The 21,372-nt window shown below is 45.8% G+C and overlaps 1 protein-coding gene across 1 annotated transcript in view; it reads right to left on the reverse strand.

Moving 5' to 3' along the window:
- LOC147709804 (uncharacterized) overlaps window positions 1–21,372 on the reverse strand; it is a 173,869-nt gene that overhangs the window by 111,691 nt on the left and 40,806 nt on the right. Inside the window, exon 2 of the mRNA XM_086928266.1 lies at window positions 10,636–10,790. The gene's annotated coding sequence lies outside the window, so the exon portion shown is untranslated. The remainder of the gene's footprint in view (window positions 1–10,635; window positions 10,791–21,372) is intronic.

A 21,372-nucleotide genomic window follows, 5' to 3' on the forward strand; every position in this document is an offset into this window, starting at 1 on the left:
CAAATTTGGTGTAGATTTTTCTTAGTACCGTGTGCTGTAGGCGAGAGCAGAAGTTCCATCGGGGAGCTAAAATGGGAACGCACCACTTTCTGACACCACCCCATAACATTTTTCCCCTATCCAGGGATCTTCACATAAATTGGCATGCAGTACTTAGCTGACTATGGCACGCAGCTGCCAATTTTGCTGCAAATTACGGGGTGAAAATTCAGACTCATCAAAAAAATGTATTTGGACAGAATGTGCGCTTGAATCATAACTGCAGAGTCACAACTGCTCTGGTGTTATCTTTGTAGTGCAGCAGAATTGAAGCTAAAATCCGTAACCAGAATCCAGGAGCGACTGGACCATCAACGTTCCTCCTCCTGCAACTTTGAAAGGGGGTGGGGTCAGTGTCCCTCACTGGATAGCTGGTCTTTCTGCACCGGACTGGCATGATGCACGAATGGCTGGTCCATCAGGATTAAAATTCATGTCTCGCCCTTATTAGCTCCCAGACTCGCCCAAAGCCCTCAAGTCAATGGTCGAGTGTTCCACATAGAAAGTCGCGAGCAAAGTTGAAGAGACCAGCGTGAGCATGCTTCAAGCGCAGGAATAGTTACACAAAGTTGCCAGCCACTGAATATGGAGGATGGCGTGCAAACGCCTGCTAGGAACTGTGACTTTTCAACGAAAGTGTATTAAACAGTAGGCGGGGCTTTGCAGCCAGTACTAATGTAAGGTATTAGATATTACCATCAAACCTTAGTTGAATGGACAGTATGGTTATGACAATACAACATCTAAACACAACGGACACCTGCAAGTTATGGTAGCAACAAAAAGATTGCCCTTGGGTGCACTGTCCAAGACTGCAAATTGACTGCAAATGGACTGCAAATGGCTACAGAGGTCAGAGCCCACTTGGGCTGGAACAAATAGGTCATCGGCCCTAAAGAGTCTTTACCTCCTCAGTGATACTCTTGTAAATGCTGCCCAAAAAAATGATGGACAGATTGCTTAACAAATCAAACCAGCCAAGAGATCTGGGTTTAATCCATTGTTCTTTTGCTCACCATGCCACCCCAGGTTGGACCCAGCCATATGCAAATCAGGCTTGACCCTGCGCCCAATGGGAACAGGCTTTGCTGTACCTAGAACCTGCCTGCCCCATGCTGGCATTCTGAGTGAGTGGGTAGAAGCCTCAACACAATGGTATAAAAATAAAACAAATGTACCTTGATAGAGCAGTAATGAATCTTAATGGCTGAATACCAGGCAGGAGGCATTTTAAAAGTGATAAAGGTCAAATATGCACAAGCATAGAGAAGAGAGCTCTAGAGAAGTGGACAATGGAGATTTAGCAAGATATAGGCACAGATGGACAACGATAATGTTGCTGCCCAAACAAAACTCATATTTATCAATTATAGACAAACAACTCCACTTTAAGTCCCTCAACAGGCGGTCTTGCGCACCACCACACATGCATAGAAGTGACGGAGAGAGCTCGGCCCATGCTAACCGGTGGTCTCTTTTCAGCTCATATGGGAATGCCGCCAATCTGCCACTACTGGAAGGAGGCCTCAATATACACCCGCAGCTCCATTGACGAGACATCTGGGGACACTTCAGACATAACCTGGCATCAAAAGCAGACAAGGCCAATGATGGCCAATGCTGCCAGAAATGACCAATGGACCTGTCTTGATGTCCATTGTGTACGAAATTATGATATGGCTGTTAATGACATACCCTGCAATAGGTATGTCCCCGGGCCGGTATCATTCCATCCTTTACCAGTGACCCTGGGCAGCCGCCGTAAGGATGGGGATCAGACCCCCGAGTAGAGTCCACTAGAAGACAGGCTATTGTTGGACCCAATTCCGGAGAAGGCATTGTCCTGTACATATAACAAAAATTGTCAACAACTCACCAGACTTACTACTCAAGGTGCGAGAGGCGTGGGAATCCGAGGTGGGATTATGAGAGGAGGATGATTGGGTGGAAGCAGGGCAGAGTTCCGGAGAGGTGGCAATCCGGGCACGATTCCGGCTAGTCCAATTGCGGATACTGCATAGGTCCTTCTACATCAGAACACTAATGTTTAAATTAGGGCGTTTTTTAACCGGGGAGTGTTAGAGGGGGCGTACTCCGATACAGAATTATTGGAAGAAGGTGGTTCGGATTATGTCCGAAGTGTTAGAGCAAGAAGTCCCCATAGATGCCAGGTGGCATATATTGTGTGGTTTGGACTAATTATCAGAGAATCTGGTTACTGGTGGCTGCATTGGTCACCGAGAGTAATATTGCAGGGGCATGGGGACAACTCAGCCGCCAAAAGTCTCTCAGTGGACAAAGGACATGGATTGGTGCTGTGCGGCAGGAAGGACCGTCTATGAAAGCCGGGGATGCCCCAAGAAATGGGAGAAAATCTGGCAGCGATGGGGAGATTATAGAGGGTTCCGGGGGGCATTGACTAGTTAGGGGGGAGGGTGCCGGGACAGGGGTTTGGTATAGGTGGACTTCAAAGGGACTGTTGCTTTTACATCTTGTCTTCATATAGCAGAATATGTATGCCATTGGAAACGCATGTAACTCAATTTATTATTATCATGTTTGTGAATGCTGACCACTGTTCAATACAAAGTAGTTAAAAAAAGACAGCATACAATTGGTGGTTACATGCTTTCTCCCCAAAACCCTCCAATTGCACGGTGTGAAAACCTATGGAGGGTTCCAAATGCCACTTTGTTCAAAATAGAAATCTCCTGGCCCAGATGCAAGATTGATACAATACCTTTTTCAGTTCAAAATAATTTTATTAGGATGTAAGGAGGTGTCAATACATAGAAAAAAATAAAAACATGTTGTCAAGAGTAAATAAAGCAAATTACAATTGTAGGATTGAGTCATAACAATGAAAAGGCAAAAATGAGAATTACAAGGCTATCAGATAAGTAACACAATGATGGGTAATGTTCATGATGGGGATGGTAAAAAGATAAAATGACTGTGAAGAAGGTAAAGGAATGAGAAGGCATTTAAGGGGGTTTAGAAACCTCTTGTTGAAGAGGGGGTAGGTGAAAGGAGCGTTTTGCACAAACATCTAGATATAAAGTTACTGGAAGCCATAAGTCATGTCTCTTCGGGGCGAGAGATAGCGGGTGAACAAAAGCTGTGTCAAGTCTATGGTTGTGACAAACATTGTACCACCAAGCCTTAAACGTGATGTTACTAGAGTTCTTCCAATTGACTGTAATCTGTTGGAAACCAACAGCTAATAACAAGTCGATAATGCGAGTATTTGACTCAACATTATCCCAAATGGAAGACAGGCTACCAAAGAAAATGTTTTCATAGGCAAAGGGAGTCTTAGTGTGGAAGATGGTATTGATTTGATTCCAGACCTGGATCCAGAAAGCGTGTGTGAGGGGGCAAGAGAAAAGCATGTGAAATAACGTGGCCTGAGGTGCGGAACTGGACCAGCAGTCATCTGGGTTCAAGGGAATCTTTTATGCAGCCGATTATATATAAAGAATAATGTTTGCGTGAGGGAGGCAGATCTAGAGGATTTGTGAAGTTTAGACCAGATTTTGTCCCAGAGAGAAACAGGCCATGAGAGGGAAAAATCAGATTCCCATTGCTCCTCCACTGTAGATTTCAGGCGGGGGGAGGGGGTTCTATGCAAGTATTGGTAAATGGAAGATGCTGTAGGATCTGCAACTAAAAGGGAGTGGAGTGGCAAGGTCGGAATCGGTGAGCTAGAGGAACTAGTAGGGCAGGAGAGGGAATCGTAGGCAAATGTAACCACATTTTTGAGGATTAGAAATTTACGACCAAAAGAGGGAGGGAGAGAGAAAGTCCGACTTAGATCCGAAAAAGATCTAAAATCAGAACCAAGGAAAAGTTGGGAGACCCAAATCAGACCCCGCTCTGACCAAGTCTTCCAATAAAATGGCTTCTGATTAATAAGGACACTATTATTGTGCCAGTAGTTTGGTAGTATATTTGTGTATAGGAGTTGAAAGGTTATGGGGTTTACGAGAGAAGGACAAATATTCAGCAAAAGAGAAAGGCGATATAAAGAGGCGTTCAAGTTCAACCCAGATGAGGGAAGGAGTGGTAGGATCCTTCAACCAAAGGGAAGCTTGTTTCAGAAGGAAAGCTTTGTGATAATCAGGGAAATTTGGAAAATTTACCCCACCTTCTGATTTGGGAAGACGTAACCTGAATAAGGACATTCGTGATTTCTTCCCGGACCACAGGAAAGAGGAAAGAATGGTGTTAATTTTCTTGAAGAACTTGGCAGGGATTGGGATAGGAATGTTGGAAATTATATAAACGACTATTGGGGATATCATCATTTTGATAGTATCAAGACGTCCCCACCATGAGAGGTAGAGGGGGTGCCATCTGGAGGTAAGGTCAGACAATTTTTGAGTGCATTTAGTGAGACAAAGTGAAATAGTGTCAGAGAGGGAAGGGGTAATATGCAGACCAAGGTACTTAATATGGGCTGGGCTCCAAGTGAAATGGGAAGCATCAAAGTCGGGTTTGAAAGTGAATTTGGTAAGAGGAAGAATTTCGCATTTATCATTGTTCAACTTATACCCCGAAAGTTGAGAGTAAGTATGAACTTCATCGAGGAATGCAGGGATGGAAAGCAAAGGTCTGGATATAAAAAGGAGAATGTCATCCGCATAAGCGGCAAGTTTTACATGTGCGTGGGGGGTGAGAAAACCATGAATATTTGGGTTTTGGCGGAGTCTGGAGAGGAAAGGTTCTAAGGCTAGGTTAAAGAGGAAAGGGGAAAGGGGGCAACCTTGACAAACCCCTCTACTCAAATCAAAAAAGGGAGAAATCAGACCATTAGCACAAACTGCTGCTCTAGGATTAGAGTAAAGGAAAGAGATGAGAGAAATTAAATGGGGGCCGAATCCAAACCATTTTAAAGCAGAGAAAAGGAAAGTCCATTCAACTCTATCGAAAGCCTTCACGGCATCTAAAGCAATGGCTGCCAGGGGATCAGTAAGGCGTGACGATTTGGAGAGGATATTGAAAACTAATCTAGTATTATCGGTGATGTAGCGACCTTTGACAAAGCCGGATTGTTCGGGGCCAAGGAACGGATCTAATCTAATGGCAAGGGATTTGGCGTAAATTTTATAATCAATGTTAACTAATGAAATTGGCCTATAATTTTTGCAGTGTTGGGTATCTTTTCCCTCCTTGGGTATGATGCATATGTGGGCATCGGAAAAGGTTCCTGAGGAGGCACCAGCAGCTGTGAAAGAATCAAGGAGGGAATGCAGCTTGGGTAATAGTAGATTCTCGAAATGTAAATATAATTCGACTGTAAAACCGTCTGGACCTGGAGCTTTATCTTTCTTAAGGGAATGAAGTGCGGTGTGTAATTCATGAGGAGAGATGGGAGTTTCAAGATCAGATAAGTCAACAAGGAAGTTTGAGGGCGGTTGGATGGTAGCAAAAAAGGTATTAAGGGAATCAACAGAAGGTTGGGTTTCAGAGGAGTAAAGTGTGGAGTAGAAGCAAGAAAATTCCCCCAAAATATCAGCGTCTTTATGCTTAAGGACAGAATTAACAACAAATACAGCTTCAATATTCAGTTTGTTTTGCTTAACCTTCAAATAATTAGCAAGAATCTTTCCTGCTTTGTTTTTCCCACCATAGAATTTCGAACTGGACTTTAATAAACCCATGTTTGTACACTTTGCCAAAAATTCACAAAGGCCTACCTTTTCCACCAGGGAGGCCAATAGTATCGGGCATAGGGGGGCCAACGGAGCGGCTCTCACAGTTTGTGGATGTCTTCCTCCAACCGATTATGATGAACTTGCCCTCCTTCATTAAGGATACACAGCATATTCTGAACATCCTGGGAGATATCAAATGGGAACCTGGGATGACACTGGTAACCCTAGATGTAATCTCGTTATATACGAGTATTAGAAATGAATTAGGACTCAAGGCTTTAGACCATTTTTTCTCAAAAAAACCAGCCACTCATTGGCATCATACACAGATGATCCTGGCCATGACAGAATTAATATTGGACAATAATTACTTTCTGTTTAAAAATGAGTGGTACAAGCAGAAACAGGGGGTGGCCATGGGCTCCAAATTCTCTCCAGCTTATGCTAATATTTTTATGGGCTGGCTAGAAGAAAAAGTTGTTTGGGGCCCAGGAGCAAGTAAATGGATTGAATCTATCCTATATTGGGGTAGGTTCATTGACGATTGTTTGATGGTATGGACTGGATCAAAGCAGTCTTTGACTGAATTTTGTGAATATCTAAATAACAATGACATGAACATTAGATTCACCACTAATGATAGTACAACTAGTATTGTACTTTTGGATTTGGAATTGTACGTTAATGAGGAATGCATAGAGAGTAGATTGTATCGCAAGCCGACCTCATGTAATGCAATTCTGCATGCGAAGAGTGCTCACCCGCCTCACCAAATAAAAGGAATTCCGTTTGGTGAAATGCTAAGAGCCAGGCGGAATTGTAGCGAGAATCAAAACTTTGTTGAATGTATAAGAGATATGGAAAAAAGATTCATAAAGAGAGGTTATGATAAGAGAAATGTTTTGGCAGCCACACGGCGGGTGATAAGTGTTGAAAGAAGTGTGACATTGAAACCCAAACTGAGAGTGAATAAGGGGGAGCAACCAGTAAGATTGATCACCAGTTATACTCCGTTGAGCAGGGTGCTATTGGACAGTATGATAAAACATTGGAATGTCTTGAGAATGGATAGGATGCTCTGTGATATTGTGGGAGGGAGACCTCAGATTACCTATAGAAGAGGCAAGACCCTAGGAACAATGTTAAGCCCCAGCTACCCAACAGAAGAACAAAGGGTAACTTGGCTAGATGAGCACTCAAAGGGTTTCTATAATTGTGGACATTGCGGGATGTGCAGGTATGCCAAGGACAAGACAAAGGTTTTTCAAGTGCCAAACAGTAAAAAATATGAAATAAGGACTAATATAACCTGTAGCACAAAATATGTGGTTTATATCATAGAGTGTAAATGTTCAAAAATATATGTGGGCAGCACAATTCGCATGCTGAAAGACAGGGTGAGTGAACACTTGAGAGCGGTAAAAAACAATGACATGAGGTACCCGATAGCAGAACATATACATACATGCAAAAAGCAAGATCAGAGTAAAAACTTCAAGTTTTATGGAATTGATCATGTGTGTATAGATCCTAGAGGAGGTAACAGAGAACTGAAATTAAGGAGGCAGGAGGCAAGATGGATTATGAATCTGCGGGCCGTGGAGGACGGCCTAAATTTTGATCGTGAGTTGGAATTGTTCCTAGGTGACTAGCTAACCTTACATGGATAAATTGATGATGTTAGCCTGAATCTTATCATCACAACATTGTAGCTATTAAAAATATGAGTAGAGAGCAGTATTAGCACTATGTAGCTAATATTAAAGCTAATATTTTATCCATGAAATGAAATGCATTTATAGACTCATAAAACTAATATTCTTATGAGGAAGATACTGTGCATCCAAATTAGAGTGGGATTGTATTAATATTACCAGTATATAAATTAGTGTTAGATGATGACGGGTAAATTGTCACCAGAAAACTAAGACGAATTTCAGAAATGTTTGGCTTAAATATGTATATTGTACAGATAAATATTCTTAAGTTAGCAGTACAACTCATTCGACCGAAAGAATTATATTAGGGAAATAATTTTCTAAGGTCATGAAAGACAGTTTCTATAGTGTTTAAAGTACTAAAGAGTATGCGAGAATTCTAATGTGTCAACGGAATGGAAGAGAGATTTTGAGCTAGTTTTCCCCACTCTAAGATGGCGCTCAGGATTTTACGAAGGAAGTTCGCTTTTGATGTTTAGGGACGCCACATAATGGGCGTGAGACAGGTTGATGGCGCTGCCTGTACACGGGACGCCGGGTCGATAAGCAAGGTAAGGGCGCTAAAGAAACAAAATATAGTACAAAACAGCGAGTGGTTGAAGCTTTGTAATAGTAATGACGCGCCTTTTGATTAACAGAGAATGGGTGCGGATTGATGAGGGCAGCGGAGTGGAAAGATTGTTAATCGGCAGTAAGCAGAACACGACAGGTATGGAGATTCGTAATGATAGAAAGATAAGACTAAATACACTTAAGATTAATGCAATCAGGGTAAGATTGATGCGAATATGATGATGGTTCTTTCCTTTTAGGAAAAGTGGTTTTGGACATTGTGATATAAGGCGACTGAAACAAGTGGAGTTCATTTTGGAACCTATAGATAAAAGTGCAGGTGAGACTTTGATTTGTTAAAACATTAAGTGATGCTAGGACTTAGGACCATTAGAGATGCTGAGAGTTGGTTTTATACATGGATGTATATTTTCTTTTAGAAATTACAAACATAAGGATAACATTCCCTCCGCCAAGTTAAAGTGCATGCACCCTCGTGAAAGACTGGAGGTATGGAACACAAATTATTTGTTATCAAAACTGAATTAAGTTGGTCCTCTTGCCATACCTTGAGAGTAAGGATCTGTTTCTCCTTCTAGGCAGGTTCAAATTGAAGATAAGGTAAAATATTGGTACTAAAATCTTATATAAAAAGACTATAAGGAATTATGGGAGCAATTTCACACAATGTCTTTTTCACTTGCATTGTGCATGAACAAGTTCACCAAAGTGGTGTAGGCAGTTGTTGTTTCTACACTGGAATCTGATGAGATGGATTTTGTGTTAAAAGTAATAAGCTGCTATTATTTTAAAATGCATGTATTCACCCTTTTTGTGTAAATACGGACACATGTTTTCATATGGGCCATGTGGGGCTCTATCTTTTCTCAAATGTATGAAATTGTATAATATGGTAAGAGTATATTATTTTGTATTGTTTCCAGCCCTGACGAAGCCGAGAGGTATTTAATAACCTCGGCGAAACGCGTTGGTTGGGATTGGATCTGAACCTAAAAGAAATAAAAGAAGATAATCTGCATGAGAAATTCTTTGGATGTCTTTTTATATGGACTAAGCTAAATTTTGGCTATTACAAGTGGAGTGCTTCAATGTTTGTGAAATTTAATAAATACAAAGAAGCATCCTCTGTGGATTGTTTGTTAAACTTCATCTTGGCATTAACAAGGGCAGTCAAACTCTCCTGGGAGTGGGAGGTGTAAAATGCATGTTCTAAATTTTTAATCTGGAGTAAGAGATCGCTGGTGTACTTGCGGGCGGACTTTCGTTTTGCAGTTACATGGCTGATAATGAAATCCCTCGCTGCGGCCTTATATGCATCCCAAATAGTATGTTTTGCCAAAGAGGGTGTATCATTAATGTTAAAAAATTCAAGTGAAAAATCAATGAAGGAGGAAGTAAACTTGGGGTCAAGAAGGAGGGAGTTATTAAAACGCCATCTCTTCGGGCCAGACAATTTAGGTAAGATGTCAATGTTAATCGTAACCGGGGCATGATCAGACAGCAAGATGGGGCCAATATCAGCTCGGGTAAGGGATTGGGACAGATGGTGAGAGAGAAAAACATAATCGATGCGTGATTGCGATTGATGAGCTGGGGAGTAGAAGGTGAATTCTTTGGAAGTGGGGTTACATAATCTCCAAGCGTCAATAAGTTTATGCTGGGAGATAGCATGTGAGAAAGTTTTGTGAGACTTGTTAGGGACAAAAAATGATTTGGAATGTCTGTCCAAAAAGGGATCCAGGAGTAGATTGCAACATTGAGAAGGGAAAAGGGAGTGCCTTTCGAAGAGAGTTTGACAAATAACCATCTGCCTTCGGGGTCAAATTCAGATGCCATAACAGAATGGGAAAAAGACTTGCGTACTAACAAGGAAACACCATTTCTCTTACCATCACCGGGGGCGAAAAAAACAGCTCCCACCCAACCCCTTTTTAGTTTAACAGCTTCAAGGTCAGATAAGTGGGTTTCTTGTAAGAAGGCTATATCTACATTAAGCTTGGCTAAATGGGAAAGAATTCTTTGCCTCTTAATAGGAGAATTTAAGCCTTTAATATTCCAAGAAACAATTCGTACAGACATCAATTAAAGATAAGAAAAGAGAATATGAGAAAGATAAAGAAGTGCAACGAAGCCTTGTAAATGAGTAGAAAGTGAACTGATGAAATTGTAGAGCAGGGAAAGAAGGAAAATAGGAAGAGTATGAAAATTGAGTGTAAAAACATAGAGAGCAAAATTGCCATGGAAATAAAAAATAGAAAAAACTCAGTACAGAAAGGCAATAAAGAGGAAAGGTATTGGAATAGAGAAGGGTGGTCATGGGTGAGCCAAGAAGAAGAGAAGGCATTATGAAGTGAAGAGATAAGAAAGGAGGGAGGAAATAGTAAAAAATTACAGGAGAATAAGTGTATATTTAAGAAAGAGGAGAGAAAAGATGATGTGGAAGAGAATTGCAGAAAAGAGCTGGAAAAGGAGCGAAGCAGTTGATAAACAGTGAGAGAGTGAGATAAGGAAGTCAAAAAGAAGACCAGTAGCAACCAAGAGCGACACCAAAATATCCAATAGAAACAAAGAAAAAATCAAGACGAGAACATGCGAAACAATAGGGAGCATGTCAACAATGGAAAAGGGAAATGCAGGGAGGTACTTACAGAGGGTGTTGGGGAATGAGTACGGTCAAAGGGCAGGACACAGAGGAGAAAAGATGGAGATGAGAGGAGGGAGGAAAGGCCAACCAACGTAGGGCAGTTACACGGGGCCACAAGACGTCCAACCGGAGAGATATGACGGAACACAGAACAATGATCTGCAAAAAAAGGAAAACAATGAGGTTAGAAACAAGCAAACAGCATTATTTCAGGCAAAAAACAAGATTAAACAGATTAAGAGCAGGTAATAAACCAGTGCAGGCGATGAGCAAGAGAGTTATGCAAACAACTGAGGAACCTGTGGAGTTAAAAACACAACAGCATAGATAAAACTAGGAACCATGAGTATCAAAGTAATCAGAAAATAGTGATAACGGGAGTCAAGGTGGAAATGGAGAGGAGGGGCCGGAAAACTCCATGCCAGCAGACCCACAGGAATTCAGAAAACTTCGGAGTCGAAGAGGATCCTCAAAAGTCATAGTCTTGTTATTATAAGTGACTTTGAATACGCAAGGGTGAAAAAGACCATATCTGGCTCCAATAGAACGTAGATCCGCTCTCATGTCAAGAAATGCTTTACGACGTGAGGCAGGAGCTTTGGCGTAATCCTGGGCAAAAAATAGGGTGGAACCTGACCAAGTGAGATGAGGTGTAGCTTTAGCCGCTAGGAGAACCTTCAGCAAATCTGTATATTCAAGAAAGTACATTATTACAACTCTAGGCTTCATTGCAGGAGAGATATTAGAGGGAGCTCGACCAAGCCTATGTACTCGTTGAATATTAAGAGAGGTGCCCTCGGGGAGATGCAAAAGCTTGGGTAAGAAGGATTTAAAGAAGGCAATGGGATCATTCCCCTCACAACCTTCCTTCAGGCTGTAAAGACGTAGGTTATTGCGTCTATTCCTGTTTTCAAGGTCCTCCACCTGCTTCTGGAGTGACGAGATCTGCGTATCCATGTGGACCACCTTGGTGGCGGCTTCCTGGAGAGATGAGACAGTCTTTTCCACCGTGGAGACCCTGGTATCCATTAGGGACCAATTATCAGTTAATGTTTGCAGCCTGGAATTTGTCTCCTCCATAAAGGGACGTAGTGCTCTTATTTCCTCAAGGAGAAGCTCTATTGAAATGGCTGATGTAGGCTTTGGGGGAGAAGGTGGGTCCTTTTTCAACCTCTTGAAATTAATTTTCGATCCTGACTGACGAGGAGCATCCATGGTTAAAGACGATTCACAAATGGAGGGGTCTGCGGAAGCTTCTAAATGAGCCAACGCAGTGAAAAGCTTCGAGTTTTTAATATAATTACGTTTGGGGGTTTTGCCAGAGCACTCCGCCATAAAAACAGAGGCAGAAAGGGTCACCAGTGAGTCACAGCCAGAATTGAAATCACTAGCAGTTATTAATAAAGACCAGCAAAGTCAATAGGAGGAGGAGCCAGGATGGAATCCAAAGAGAAGCCACAAAAAATTGGTAAACCAGCACAATGAGAATGAGGAGAATGAGCAATGCACTGGAAGCATTAAACAGGCTGACGTGGTGTAATACCTAAGATGGCTGCCAAAGCTGAGGAGGAGACAATAATCCAGGAAGCATTAAAAAAAACGATTTAAAAAAGAAAATAGAGTCACCTGTGGAGCCTGTGTGGGTTTGTCCTTATTTCCTGAAGGAATGTGGCATTTTTAATAATACGCCGGTATCAGGAGGCTGCATGCGTTATAGACTCGCTCCTCAGACGAGCGCCGTCAGAAATGCCCAAAATGGCGGTCGTGGCCAAAGCAGAGCCGCAACCGAAACAAAACGGGATCTGCAGGGCGAAGTCGAGGGAGCCTGGAGATGGCAAGTAGCTTAAATTAAGCTCGAAGAACTCCGATGCCGTCTGCTGCGCAGCATGTTTGTCGGCGAGGGCTGGAACCGTCGAAAATCTCCGGTGTGGACTGAGCTCTACCCCGGAACCACCACCTAAAGATGAAATGTCACAAAAGTGACAAAAATGGGATGTTCTCAGAAACAGAACTTTGACATGACTGAAGGCAAACATGGGACCAGGAAAGATCTGGCAACAGTAGCTGAGATTTCTCAAATACATTAATATCAGGGGGTGGAATACTGCATTGAGTCATGATTCTCAGAAGAGTATTCACCCATGAACTCTGTTCTGTAGTCCATCAGCTGCAACAAGGCATTCCGGAGCAAACATCCTATCTCCGATTGAATTCTGCATTGTAACTCATGAAGTTAGGACCTGCTCAGGAGTTAAAGATAGATGAAACAAAAACAACATCTAACCCAAGTTTCAGGCCAAGGCCAAATATCTCGATCTGCTTATTTAGTCACAAAAGGGGCAAACTGATTACTTCAATGTGTAATAAGTCGTCTTCACCCCTTTATTACAACGACAGGTACAGCCCATACCCTTGACATCTCCTAGCCTAGAGGCCAGGTCCAATGCACAAAGGTATCACCGCAAACTATGAGCATACCCTTACTTGCCCCCCCCCCCGAGATTGATTCTTCTACGAAGAGTACAACCAAGACCTCTACCCCACTTTTCAAATCATAATCTTTTTACATGATGCTATAGGCTAAATGGTAAAACTGACGTCTGTTTAAAAACTCAAGCCGAAGGTTTCAGAGTTTTGCTGTTTAAAAACATCAGGGGCCATATTATCAAGGAAGGGGGATACATTATCGCCGCTTTTATCGGCAGGAAACTGCCGCTAAAGATAATGGGCTTGATAATATGTCCTTGTGAATTCCCATAGCAGCCCAGGTTCTGGTGTTAACTTGGGCTTCTATGGGAATTCACAAGGGCATATTATCAAGCCCATTATCGCCACTTTAGCGGCAGTTTCCTGCCGATAAAAGCGGCGATAATGTATCGGCCTTTCTTGATAATATGGCCCCTAATTTCTACAGGAACAGTGGTCCATTACAAGAAGGCATATAAAGCAATACTACACAGAAATACAATCGTCTCTATGTTCTACATTCACAATCAAATAGGTTATTTGTTATGATCGAGAAAATTAATAAGAAATATAGAAGTAGGGAATATATGACAAAAGAAGTCATTTAGACTATCAGAACTCAGGCACTGAACAGCATGTGGCTGAAGTGAACACAGTGGGTGAGCCACAACAACATAGTACCTATGCTCATATTAAAATAACGAGTAATCTATTTAAGTCAAGGTACTAGATAGAGTCAACAACGTTTCGATCCCTAACAGCACAAGGGGATCATCATCAGGACACAAGTTATGCCTGAGAGAATGCCTAGAAATCAGTATACATGAATTCGTTAAGAAATAGCCAGTACCAGGCTACAAACAGTAACTGGAACCAGGCCTTAATACATAGTTAAATATCGTCCTTAATACAAAACTAGTGCCTGTGGTAGCCCACTGCACCTTCCCGCCAACTGCAGGAACAATAACTGGCCGGACCCATTTGTGAAATTGTTTGAGAAATGCTTCAGATGCACATGCAGCGTTGAGTTCTTGGGGTCTGAAAAGTGGTCCGCTGAAGAGCAGCACTTCAACACATTGCATGGCTTCCACGAGCCGTGCCCGGCTCCGCCGGTTGCCGCTCTTGCACTCGGCAGTTTACTGTGGACCGCTCTTCAGGCTCCGATATCTTGGCACTACATGTGCATCTGAGGCGTTTGTCAAAACAATTCCAAACATCGTTTTGGAACACATCTTTTAGAGCCATAATGGACTTATTCTGTCAAGACAACATGGAAATTTGGAGAATCTAAGGAATTCACCCTTTGCCTCTGTGGCATATACAAGGCTCTGGGCAACTTCTTTAGCTTAATGGCTCCTGCTCACGGTGTGGTACCGACACATGAGGTGCTGGTTTCTAGGGTCAAATAAGAGTTCGAATCCTGTAATGGTCTACACCCCTATCTTGAAGCAAACCACAGGAGCCTTAGTTGTGCTGCAGTGCCTGCCTTGGACGTTTGTAAATCAAACCTCAGTTAAGTTTTGGGAGCCATCCCAGTGGTCCGCATACTTCTTACACCCGAGTTTGAATGTGGCCACTTGGTGTGTGATGCCCTCAAAAGAGTCTGCATGAATCATACCGTCGGCTGCAATCCTGGGGTCTGATCACAAGCAGCATCAGTGTGCGGGCCGACCCTTCACTCTATGATCCCCGCTGCTTGACGTCATGAGGGTCAGAGGGCAATTCAACTGCTCCTAGTGACTGGGTCATAAGGGTGAGAGGGCAATTCAACTGCTCCTAGTGACTGGGTCATAAGGGTGAGAGGGCAATTCAACTGCTCCTAGTGACTGGGTCATAAGGGTGAGAGGGCAATTCAACTGCTCCTAGTGACTGGGTCATAAGGGTGAGAGGGCAATTCAACTGCTCCTAGTGACTGGGTCATAAGGGTGAGAGGGCAATTCAACTGCTCCTAGTGACTGGGTCTTAAGGGTGAGAGGGCAATTCAACTGCTCCTAGTGACTGGGTCATAAGGGTGAGAGGGCAATTCAACTGCTCCTAGTGACTGGATCATAAGGGTGAGAGGGCAATTCAACTGCTCCTAGTGACTGGGTCATAAGGGTGAGAGGGCAATTCAACTGCTCCTAGTGACTGGGTCATAAGGGTGAGAGGGCAATTCAACTGCTCCTAGTGACTGGGTCTTAAGGGTGAGAGGGCAATTCAACTGCTCCTAGTGACTGGGTCATAAGGGTGAGAGGGCAATTCAACTGCTCCTAGTGACTGGGTCATAAGGGTGAGAGGGCAATTCAACTGCTCCTAGTGACTGGGTCATAAGGGTCGGAGGGCAATTCAACTGCTCCTAGTGACTGGGTCATAAGGGTCAGAGGGCAATTCAGCTGCTCCTAGTGACTGGGTCATAAGGGTGAGAGGGCAATTCAACTGCTCCTAGTGACTAGGTCATAAGGGTCGGAGGGCAATTCAACTGCTCCTAGTGACTGGGTCATAAGGGTCGGAGGGCAATTCAACTGCTCCTAGTGACTGGGTCATAAGGGAGAGAGGGCAATTCAGCTGCTCCTAGTGACTGGGTCATAAGGGTGAGAGGGCAATTCAACTGCTCCTAGTGACTGGGTCATAAGGGTCGGAGGGCAATTCAACTGCTCCTAGTGACTGGGTCATAAGGGTCAGAGGGCAATTCAACTGCTCCTAGTGACTGGGTCATAAGGGTGAGAGGGCAATTCAACTGCTCCTAGTGACTGGGTCATAAGGGTCGGAGGGCAATTCAACTGCTCCTAGTGACTGGGTCATAAGGGTCAGAGGGCAATTCAGCTGCTCCTAGTGACTGGATCATAAGGGTGAGAGGGCAATTCAACTGCTCCTAGTGACTGGGTCATAAGGGTCAGAGGGCAATTCAACTGGTCCTAGTGACTGGGTCATAAGGGTCAGAGGGCAATTCAGCTGCTCCTAGTGACTGGATCATAAGGGTGAGAGGGCAATTCATCTGCTTCTAGTGACTGGGTCATAAGGGTGAGAGGGCAATTCATCTGCTTCTAGTGACTGGGTCATAAGGGTGAGAGGGCAATTCAACTGCTCCTAGTGACTGGGTCATAAGGGTGAGAGGGCAATTCAACTGCTCCTAGTGACTGGGTCATAAGGGTGAGAGGGCAATTCAACTGCTCCTAATGACTGGATCATAAGGGTGAGAGGGCAATTCAACTGCTCCTAGTGACTGGGTCATAAGGGTCAGAGGGCAATTCAACTGCTCCTAGTGACTGGGTCATAAGGGTGAGAGGGCAATTCAACTGCTCCTAGTGACTGGGTCATAAGGGTCGGAGGGCAATTCAACTGCTCCTAGTGACTGGGTCATAAGGGTGAGAGGGCAATTCAACTGCTCCTAATGACTGGATCATAAGGGTGAGAGGGCAATTCAACTGCTCCTAGTGACTGGGTCATAAGGGTCAGAGGGCAATTCAACTGCTCCTAGTGACTGGGTCATAAGGGTCAGAGGGCAATTCAACTGCTCCTAGTGACTGGGTCATAAGGGTCAGAGGGCAATTCAACTGCTCCTAGTGACTGGGTCATAAGGGTGAGAGGGCAATTCAACTGCTCCTAGTGACTGGGTCATAAGGGTGAGAGGGCAATTCAACTGCTCCTAGTGACTGGGTCATAAGGGTGAGAGGGCAATTCAACTGCTCCTAGTGACTGGGTCATAAGGGTGAGAGGGCAATTCAACTGCTCCTAGTGACTGGGTCTTAAGGGTGAGAGGGCAATTCAACTGCTCCTAGTGACTGGGTCATAAGGGTGAGAGGGCAATTCAACTGCTCCTAGTGACTGGGTCATAAGGGTGAGAGGGCAATTCAACTGCTCCTAGTGACTGGGTCTTAAGGGTGAGAGGGCAATTCAACTGCTCCTAGTGACTGGGTCATAAGGGTGAGAGGGCAATTCAACTGCTCCTAGTGACTGGGTCATAAGGGTGAGAGGGCAATTCAACTGCTCCTAGTGACTGGGTCATAAGGGTCGGAGGGCAATTCAACTGCTCCTAGTGACTGGGTCATAAGGGTCGGAGGGCAATTCAACTGCTCCTAGTGACTGGGTCATAAGGGTCAGAGGGCAATTCAGCTGCTCCTAGTGACTGGGTCATAAGGGTGAGAGGGCAATTCAACTGCTCCTAGTGACTGGGTCATAAGGGTCGGAGGGCAATTCAACTGCTCCTAGTGACTGGGTCATAAGGGTCGGAGGGCAATTCAACTGCTCCTAGTGACTGGGTCATAAGGGAGAGAGGGCAATTCAGCTGCTCCTAGTGACTGGGTCATAAGGGTGAGAGGGCAATTCAACTGCTCCTAGTGACTGGGTCATAAGGGTCGGAGGGCAATTCAACTGCTCCTAGTGACTGGGTCATAAGGGTGAGAGGGCAATTCAACTGCTCCTAGTGACTGGGTCATAAGGGTCGGAGGGCAATTCAACTGCTCCTAGTGACTGGGTCATAAGGGTCAGAGGGCAATTCAGCTGCTCCTAGTGACTGGATCATAAGGGTGAGAGGGCAATTCAACTGCTCCTAGTGACTGGGTCATAAGGGTCAGAGGGCAATTCAACTGGTCCTAGTGACTGGGTCATAAGGGTGAGAGGGCAATTCAGCTGCTCCTAGTGACTGGATCATAAGGGTGAGAGGGCAATTCATCTGCTTCTAGTGACTGGGTCATAAGGGTGAGAGGGCAATTCAACTGCTCCTAGTGACTGGGTCATAAGGGTGAGAGGGCAATTCAGCTGCTCCTAGTGACTGGATCATAAGGGTGAGAGGGCAATTCATCTGCTTCTAGTGACTGGGTCATAAGGGTGAGAGGGCAATTCAACTGCTCCTAGTGACTGGGTCATAAGGGTGAGAGGGCAATTCAACTGCTCCTAGTGACTGGGTCATAAGGGTGAGAGGGCAATTCAACTGCTCCTAATGACTGGATCATAAGGGTGAGAGGGCAATTCAACTGCTCCTAGTGACTGGGTCATAAGGGTCAGAGGGCAATTCAACTGCTCCTAGTGACTGGGTCATAAGGGTGAGAGGGCAATTCAACTGCTCCTAGTGACTGGATCATAAGGGTGAGAGGGCAATTCAACTGCTCCTAGTGACTGGGTCATAAGGGTGAGAGGGCAATTCAACTGCTCCTAGTGACTGGGTCATAAGGGTGAGAGGGCAATTCAACTGCTCCTAGTGACTGGGTCTTAAGGGTGAGAGGGCAATTCAACTGCTCCTAGTGACTGGGTCATAAGGGTGAGAGGGCAATTCAACTGCTCCTAGTGACTGGGTCATAAGGGTGAGAGGGCAATTCAACTGCTCCTAGTGACTGGGTCATAAGGGTCGGAGGGCAATTCAACTGCTCCTAGTGACTGGGTCATAAGGGTCAGAGGGCAATTCAGCTGCTCCTAGTGACTGGGTCATAAGGGTGAGAGGGCAATTCAACTGCTCCTAGTGACTGGGTCATAAGGGTCGGAGGGCAATTCAACTGCTCCTAGTGACTGGGTCATAAGGGTCGGAGGGCACTTCAACTGCTCCTAGTGACTGGGTCATAAGGGAGAGAGGGCAATTCAGCTGCTCCTAGTGACTGGGTCATAAGGGTGAGAGGGCAATTCAACTGCTCCTAGTGACTGGGTCATAAGGGTCGGAGGGCAATTCAACTGCTCCTAGTGACTGGGTCATAAAGGTGAGAGGGCAATTCAACTGCTCCTAGTGACTGGGTCATAAGGGTCGGAGGGCAATTCAACTGCTCCTAGTGACTGGGTCATAAGGGTCAGAGGGCAATTCAGCTGCTCCTAGTGACTGGATCATAAGGGTGAGAGGGCAATTCAACTGCTCCTAGTGACTGGGTCATAAGGGTCAGAGGGCAATTCAACTGGTCCTAGTGACTGGGTCATAAGGGTGAGAGGGCAATTCAGCTGCTCCTAGTGACTGGATCATAAGGGTGAGAGGGCAATTCATCTGCTTCTAGTGACTGGGTCATAAGGGTGAGAGGGCAATTCAACTGCTCCTAGTGACTGGGTCATAAGGGTGAGAGGGCAATTCAGCTGCTCCTAGTGACTGGATCATAAGGGTGAGAGGGCAATTCATCTGCTTCTAGTGACTGGGTCATAAGGGTGAGAGGGCAATTCAACTGCTCCTAGTGACTGGGTCATAAGGGTGAGAGGGCAATTCAACTGCTCCTAGTGACTGGGTCATAAGGGTGAGAGGGCAATTCAACTGCTCCTAATGACTGGATCATAAGGGTGAGAGGGCAATTCAACTGCTCCTAGTGACTGGGTCATAAGGGTCAGAGGGCAATTCAACTGCTCCTAGTGACTGGGTCATAAGGGTGAGAGGGCAATTCAACTGCTCCTAGTGACTGGGTCATAAGGGTCGGAGGGCAATTCAACTGCTCCTAGTGACTGGGTCATAAGGGTGAGAGGGCAATTCAACTGCTCCTAATGACTGGATCATAAGGGTGAGAGGGCAATTCAACTGCTCCTAGTGACTGGGTCATAAGGGTCAGAGGGCAATTCAACTGCTCCTAGTGACTGGGTCATAAGGGTGAGAGGGCAATTCAACTGCTCCTAGTGACTGGGTCATAAGGGTCAGAGGGCAATTCAACTGCTCCTAGTGACTGGGTCATAAGGGTGAGAGGGCAATTCAACTGCTCCTAGTGACTGGGTCATAAGGGTGAGAGGGCAATTCAACTGCTCCTAGTGACTGGGTCATAAGGGTGAGAGGGCAATTCAACTGCTCCTAGTGACTGGGTCATAAGGGTGAGAGGGCAATTCAACTGCTCCTAGTGACTGGGTCATAAGGGTGAGAGGGCAATTCAACTGCTCCTAGTGACTGGGTCTTAAGGGTGAGAGGGCAATTCAACTGCTCCTAGTGACTGGGTCATAAGGGTGAGAGGGCAATTCAACTGCTCCTAGTGACTGGATCATAAGGGTGAGAGGGTGTTAGACGGACCGGGAGGGTCGGCCGAGAATAAGGGGAGAGGTCTCCGGGGAGAGCCGTCTCCAGCGATCGTACAGACAAGTAACTTCCCCCCCACAGACGGACACCACACAAGGTTAAAGTTCAACGAGACTTTATAGGCAATTCTCTTAAGTTACGATGAAATGATACAAGGAGGTCTGGACTCAGGGGTCCCCTCGATTCTGGTCTCTGGTTTGGGAAAAGGGTAGCGGGACAGTCTTGTTACCAAAAGGTGGAAATAGCTCTCAATCCTCGAGCTCGGCGTTCTAGATGATCGGGCCGCGGCGGAGCCAGGCAGGTCCCGAGATGGACGAAGGAAACGACGGTCCGCGGCGGAGCCAGCAGGTCCCGGTGAAGATGACGGTTACAAACGGTCCGCGGCCACGCCAGCAGGTCCCGACGACGATGAAGGATAGGAAGGTTGCGAAGGTTACGGCAGCGCCAACAGGCAGGACGATGGTGCACAAGACAGAGCTACGGCAGCGCCAGTAGTCCGTCAAGGATGAGTTCCTCTTTGCGTCTCTCGACTCCAAGATACAACTGCCTTCCTGCTCTGGAGCTGCCCCAGTTATAGGGCTGGTGTGCTTTGATGTCCGGACCCTCGCACTTGGAGGTCGGGAGGTCCGGGATGAGGGAGTCCAGACACCCAGCAGGGGGGTGGAGCCAGCGCCCGGGGAGGCGATGGGCGAGCGGCACTTGGCGGGGGAGAGCCATCGACACCTCTTCCTCCCATTGACTTGCCAAGTAGCCCGCTCACCTCCTGGGTGGATGGTGGTGCCGGGATGTCTGAGGCCGGGCCAGGCCCAGGGTTGAGGTCGATCGGGGGCCAGGCGGTCTCGTGGTGGAGTGTCCAAGATGGCGCCCCAGATTGGGCGCGTGGGCCGGCAGTGGATCGGACCCACGAGGTCGACATGCTCGAGGGTAGGGGTCCCTGAGGGGACGGAGGACGTGCAATGGTGGTGCGTGGTGCTTGTGTGACCGGGCTCGGGCCTGGTTGGGCCGGGGGAGAGTGGCCCTTCATGTGGCCTGTCCAACATGCGTCCCCCCCAGCTGAAGGCGGGGAGAGTTACCCATCCTCTTGGGGACTCTCCTCGTCGAGGCGGAAGAACCGGGACAGGCCATCCGCGTTGGCGTGATCTGGCCCAGGCCGGTGTTCAACTGTGAAGTCCATACCTTGTAGGGAGATGGACCAGCGTAGTAACTTTGGGTTTTCCCCCCGCATCTGCATCAGCCACTGCAGGGGTCGGTGGTCGGTCTGCACCCGAAAGTGTGTGCCAAAAAGGTAGGGCCGGAGCTTCTTGAGGGCCCAGACCACAGCGAAGGCCTCCCTCT

The sequence above is a fragment of the Lissotriton vulgaris genome, chromosome 6, assembly GCF_964263255.1.
Source record: "Lissotriton vulgaris chromosome 6, aLisVul1.2, whole genome shotgun sequence".
Taxonomy (NCBI): Eukaryota; Metazoa; Chordata; class Amphibia; order Caudata; family Salamandridae; genus Lissotriton; species Lissotriton vulgaris.